The sequence below is a fragment of the Camelina sativa genome, chromosome 9 (assembly GCF_000633955.1).
Source record: "Camelina sativa cultivar DH55 chromosome 9, Cs, whole genome shotgun sequence".
NCBI classification, from domain to species: domain Eukaryota; kingdom Viridiplantae; phylum Streptophyta; class Magnoliopsida; order Brassicales; family Brassicaceae; genus Camelina; species Camelina sativa.
The window spans coordinates 12553195-12559252 of record NC_025693.1 but is presented as its reverse complement, the minus strand read 5'-3'; the positions used below and the strand labels follow the sequence as shown (position 1 = coordinate 12559252).

At 35.1% G+C, this 6058-nt stretch overlaps 1 long non-coding RNA gene across 4 annotated transcripts; it reads left to right on the top strand.

Annotated features, from left to right (window-relative positions):
- LOC109126658 lies at positions 8-1626 on the top strand. Of its 4 annotated transcripts, none has more exons than XR_002033565.1 (4): positions 8-417; positions 498-634; positions 961-1241; positions 1344-1626. It is a non-coding gene; the product is annotated as an uncharacterized LOC109126658 (long non-coding RNA). The 4 variants fall into 4 exon arrangements; XR_002033564.1 differs by adding an exon at positions 729-764 and having other exon boundaries at positions 961-1626; XR_002033563.1 differs by adding an exon at positions 729-806 and having other exon boundaries at positions 961-1626.

Here is a 6058-nt window from a genome sequence, read left to right as displayed (position 1 = left end):
ACGAGCTTCTTCTTCTTCACCAAACAAATTTGAGATTAACGATGAATATGCAGATCTGGAGAAGCTGTAAAATTGGTAAATCAAGCTCAGATTTATAAGCAGAGAACTAAGATTTTGGATTTCTCTACGCATGTGTCTGATCTCGAATCGGAGTCATCAGATCTCCGAGAACTTGTCACCAAGAAAGATAAATAAATTGCCAAGCTGCAATCTCATGTTGATTCTCTCCATGCTTCTCTCTCCATTGCGTTTCAAATGCTTTCTCTCGCCGATGGTGAAAAGGTTAGACCCGGTTTTGACTTTTTTTTAATCCGATGTGTTTTTTGATTTGACTATCTTGTTCTTCGGAAAATTGGAGGAGAGTTTGATAAGAGTGAATGCTTCATTGTCTAATATTATGAAGAGACTTCAAATAAGGTGATTTGAATTCAATTTCAAATTTGACTTGGGTCTCTTTGTTTCAAATTTTGGGAATGAGTTTTGTGAATTATGTGCAGCTTGAGAGTTTTACGGAGACATTTATGATGTCTCTTCAAGATGATGACCAAAATGTTTGGATTTATCTTGGGGGTTTATAACAGGCAGACCCGATTTATCTACAGATTATTGGCAGGCATAACACAAAACATTTGAGGTATTTTAGTGAAATCTTGTGTCAATCTACTAACATGGATGGTTAATATTGTCTGCTTTTATCAAATTTTCATGTGATGACACTCCATTAAAAGTTGTCAAGAAAAGAGAGGGACAAGCTAGTGTTCCTGGTAGAGATCAGTTTGCTTATTGCTTTGGAATTTCATTCATAGGTTAATATCATAGAGTTTCTCACACAAATATTGATTGAATTACGCCTTTGTAAAAAATTTAGGAATCATAGTTGAACCTTTAGGAAGGGACCCTTAAATATTAAGAAGGCCTTCCTAAACGGATTTTATGACATCTCCTTATAATTTTGGGCAGGTATATGGTAATGATGAATGGTCTTACGGGTATTGTGAGGAACTATGTATTCAGCTGTCCTGTGGTACGAATCCAATGTACACATATCGTGAGAAAATTGTTCTTGGGAAGACAGATTGCACACCCTTCATGGTAAATCAGATCTTGTGTGAGCTCAGCAGGGAATGGCCAAGATAAACTTATGATTTTCTGTCAAAAAATTGCAATCACTTCTGCTATGTACTCTGTGACAAGCTTGATGTGCCAAAGATCCCATGTAAAGCCATAATTTGAGGATTAGAGTAAGTATGTTTATGTGTGTTGGCCTTCAAGGCTCATGTGACTGCTTAGGTTCTGTCTCTTAACAGGTTGGGTGACTCGCTTTTCTCATGTTGGTGACACAGCCTTGGAAGTGGAAGAAAACACAGCAATGTATACACAGCTGAGTACATAATATGTAATGCTACTAGTCTAAAGATGGCGACATTCTCGACAAAATGTAGAAACAAAAATCATCGTATGTTAAGGATGTTAAAGCCTACGGGCAAAGTTTCAAAGACATGTCAGCTTGTGTATGATTAACTCTTATGCCGTGTGTGTCTCTACCCAAGAATACACATAGCTAGGTTCTTAATTACTTATACATTTTGTTAACATATTGAAAGAAAAAAGTTACACTACATGTAAGATCAATGCTTTTAGCCACATAGATGCTGGTTTCAAATATTTAAGACGACCTTTATAAAATTCAAGGAGTCTTCCTAAACATTATGGAATCCTTCCTAAACTTAGAGATATATGTATAAATCTCTTTATTTATTTTTTGTTCCAATATATCACAAATTACTTCATTAGTAAGGGGTAATGTATCACAAATCTCTTCTTTTGTTCTCAATGAAAGCCTTCCTGATTAGAGAAATCCTTACTAAATATGTAAGAATCATTCCTAATTTTCAAGAAGTCTTTCATGAATTTGAATTAATGTTTTTACAATCTCTTGTAAGTTGTTTTGGCCGATTTTTATAAAATTTTAATTTCTTAAAACTTTTTCATGAAAGTCTTCTTGAATTTATAGGTGTCTTTCATGAATATTACTGAATATTTCCTAAAACATAATATACAACGATATAAAGGGCTAATATTATTGAATCCATCCAAGAATATAAGTGAATCCTTCCTTAGTTTTTTCAGCCATTATCATGAAATTTATTCAGATACACTTTTAAACATGTAATCTTCATATAATATTTTGAGACACTAATTTCAGGCAGACCCTCTTGAATTGCAAGGAGTCATTCCTGAATATTATTGAATCCTTCCTAAGTTTTTAAACATAGTGTTTTTTACAAGTCGATCAAAGTAAAACTTGAGTGGAAAGAATATGGTCTGTGAGCTACTTAGCACTGTGCAATGTGTCGTTTAAACATAAAAATAATATAATCATATATTTGACATACAATGGGTTCGGCAATTTCGATTTTGAGTAATGATGTGAAGATTTAAAAGACACATCAAGTCACGTAGATAGTTATGTTTCACTTCATTTTGACTAGTGAAGTAGTAATTATTATTTTTGGCAAATGGGTTCCTACTAGACCATAAGAGTATAACAATGTGATGTTGGTTTCTAACTCCAAGTCTCCAAATCTCAATCCAACTATTACTCTTCCGAGCATGATGATTTAGTCATCAATTCATTAGACAAACTACAAACATACATATAAGGTTTGTAAACTAACCACTAACCATTGCACAAAGACAAAGTTTCTTCACCATAGTAACCAAGATCTTGAAACACAGAGACTGTAAAGAAAAAAATTAGAAGTTTTATCTTACAATTTAAATGAAATGCCATTATTACTAGTGAGTGTTGTGTAAAGCTGCAAATGGGACAACAAACAACACCATTCTCATTACACTCCATACACTTGACCACTACAGCATCACTTCCCCATCCTTCCACCACTTTACTGCTCCCATTACAATCCGGCAAAAAACGATAAACCCCCGCCAAACCGATCTTTCTTCCTTGGAATCCCTCTAAGGAAATTACCAAGCAAACTTTCTTTCACCAAACTCATCACTTCTTTTGCCCCGCCAATGTACTTCCCTTTCGCTGAATGATCACCACCGTTGTCTCTTCCTCTGGCCATGATATTTAAAAGCTCTTCTCTGAATCCTCTATCCATCAACACATCTCTCTCACATACCACCACAGCAAAGCTCTCAATCTCAGCACTCACGGCGTTACACGCCTCAAATGTTTGTTCACACCGTGCAACGACATCGTGTTAATCACAACGAGATCCTCTCTGCTGTCATACAATCTCACGGTTTCAAAGCTTCATAATGGCTCCTCGGATCGGATCTCTAGGGTTTTTTAAATTAGGATCTGAGTTCTCTTTGTTCACCATCATCATTCCACCACCACCACCGGATACATCACAATTCACCAGAATAGGACGGCAAGTATCGCCGCCGTCGAGACCTGACATCAGCTCCTAGAAATTAAGAACCTCTGTGGGTTCAGATTTACCAACCATCGTCTCCTTACCACTGATAGTGAATCTCTCAGATGGAGTCATCAGAGATATAGAATTGAGGAAGTGTCGAGATTGAGAAGTGAGAGAATTGAAATATCACGATTTTGATATTATTTTATTTTAATAAAATATTTAAATTTGTGCTAAATTTGGAATAAAAAGGAGTCTGTGCTAATTTTGGGAGAAAAACTTAAATTAGTGCTATTTTTGAGAATTACCCAAATATATATTAAAAAATAATAAATAATGATACATTTTAAAAAATCAAAAAATCCTCATATAAAAAATAAATCCATGTGGATTTGGAAATATATTTTTGAATTATATAAATTCATGTGGATAATAAGTTACTTTGAAACAGAGCTAGCAACATTAACAGAGTGAAACTTTGTTGGTGACAAAAAAAAAAAAATAGTAAAATAAGTAGAAACTTTTTATTTTGTCAAAAAAGTAATGACATGCATTTGTCTATACTGATCTGTATATTGCGTCTATGAGAACACATTAATTCCTCTTCACTTCAATAAAAGGCAAAAGAAAGTTAGCCAAAAAGAAGGACACGAAAATGTCTATCTCTCTTTGTTTCCTTTCCTCTTACTCTTTCCTCTCGTTGTACTCTCTTTGTGAAGCTTGGAAAGGTTCTTCACAAAATCTCTCAAGAATATATGGACCGTTGGTGCTTTCTCCACTTCGGGGTAGTCCCTGTGATCGTAGTCTCCTCGAAAGAGTCAAAAGATCAATAAGTGTCATGTTGGATATGATCAATAAATACACAAAAGTCAATTCATTTAAAGTCACTTATGACCATCTCAAAAGGAGTCATGTCTGTGAGTACAAATGCCTTTTGTATAACAAGATTATTATACTTGGGAAGGAACTTAACTTAAGATATTGAAACTGGTTGATTGGTGAGGACATTCAAAGAATACACTAAGGGGTTGAAGTGTTTCAGTGAGTTTCTGTAAGGACTAAACTGGAGGAGACAAATTCAAATTGATGCTGGGACTGTCTCAAGACGATCGAGTCTCTTCAAGAAAGGAAAGAAAAAAGTTTGTGTGTATCTAGCTTGATACACAACATCTCAAAGTTGGTGTGAGAAGCAGAAGCTGAAAAAGAATGTCCTAGTAAGGAGAGATAAATGCAGGAAGTTCGAAGTGCATTTTGAGGGACAATGATGAAGGCCTTGAAATCGGTTGTCAGCATCAGGTGAAGATTACATAACTGTCTGGATAGTCTAATGGCGATGGTACTAAGTTCTGGTGGAGTTTCGCATGATTGAGAAGCATTGCAGGTTGAGGTTACGTACAGCTAAAAAGTGCATCAAGTAGCTGTTCACGTTTTTATCATGGTTAAACACAAAGTTATGCTGATATGAGACACGATAGGAAATCGAACAAGGTTATGTTCAGGCTCTCTGGTTTATTGAAACAGGTTGTTGTAAGGTTTAAGTGGTTCTTAACGAGCTGATGAGATTGACTGCAAGGTTGAATCAAAAGGGTTTCAGGTTGTGAAGCAAAGAAGGTTCAGTTTCTGCAATATTTGATTCAAGTGATTCAGAGGATTTTGATCTCAGTGCACATGAGTAAATCCTAGAAGCTAGCAAGGGAATCATGTTTTGCAGAGAAATAACTGGTACATCAATCACTGTAACATGCTTATGGTCTGAACAGAGTTACAGAGAGGCCATGGTTTTAGGCAAACATTTTTTTTTATTTCTTAATCCTTAGTTACTCCTAATCAACTTTAAAAGAACATAAAATATATCTATGTATGTATGAGACTATGATGGTAATTAATTGTAAGCTTCTTTTGTCAGTTTCTGTGATTCGTCTGCCAAATCAGATAAAATGGGTTGATTTGTTTGTCTAACCTTCGTCTTACAGTTACATGAAAGTGAGAGAGAGAGAGAGAGAGAGAGAGAGAGAGAATAAAACTGATGTTAATGCTGAGAAGGACTGTTTGTGTTGGCTATGAGTACTTGCCCACATGACACTTCACTAACTACGTATTTTTTTTGCCTTTACAATGATCAAATTAATCCGGTTTCAGGTGAGAAGACAAAGTAATTGATGTAATGACGTGGATGGTGATCTTGCTCTAAGTATGGCAGCTAATACTCAATTTAAGTGGTCCAGTAAGCACATAATCTCAATTGCAGAGAAACCATATATACCCTGAGTGAGTGATCCAGTTGCAGAGAAACTTCTAGTCTTGTTTTATGCTTCACTACCATCTTACACAAAACATGTCTTGAGATAATTATAAAAATTTTAGCTCTCAAAGAGACTTGATTACTAGGGAAAACAGACACTGGTTTTGAGAAACTTTGTCAAGAAAGAAAGACAAAAGTGTGGAACTAAACAATAAAGAAAAACTCATATTTTCATCAAAATCTGGTACAAAAATATACATTGGAACAATAGAAAAAAAACTCAACTTTTCATCAAAATTAAATCGAATACAAACAGATACATTGAGACAATACTAACAGGAAGAGAGATGTGTTGTTGTCTAACACTAAACACATCAAAGCTAAGGGTACGTAAGGACTAATTAAGCAGTGTTTTCCTTGAGAT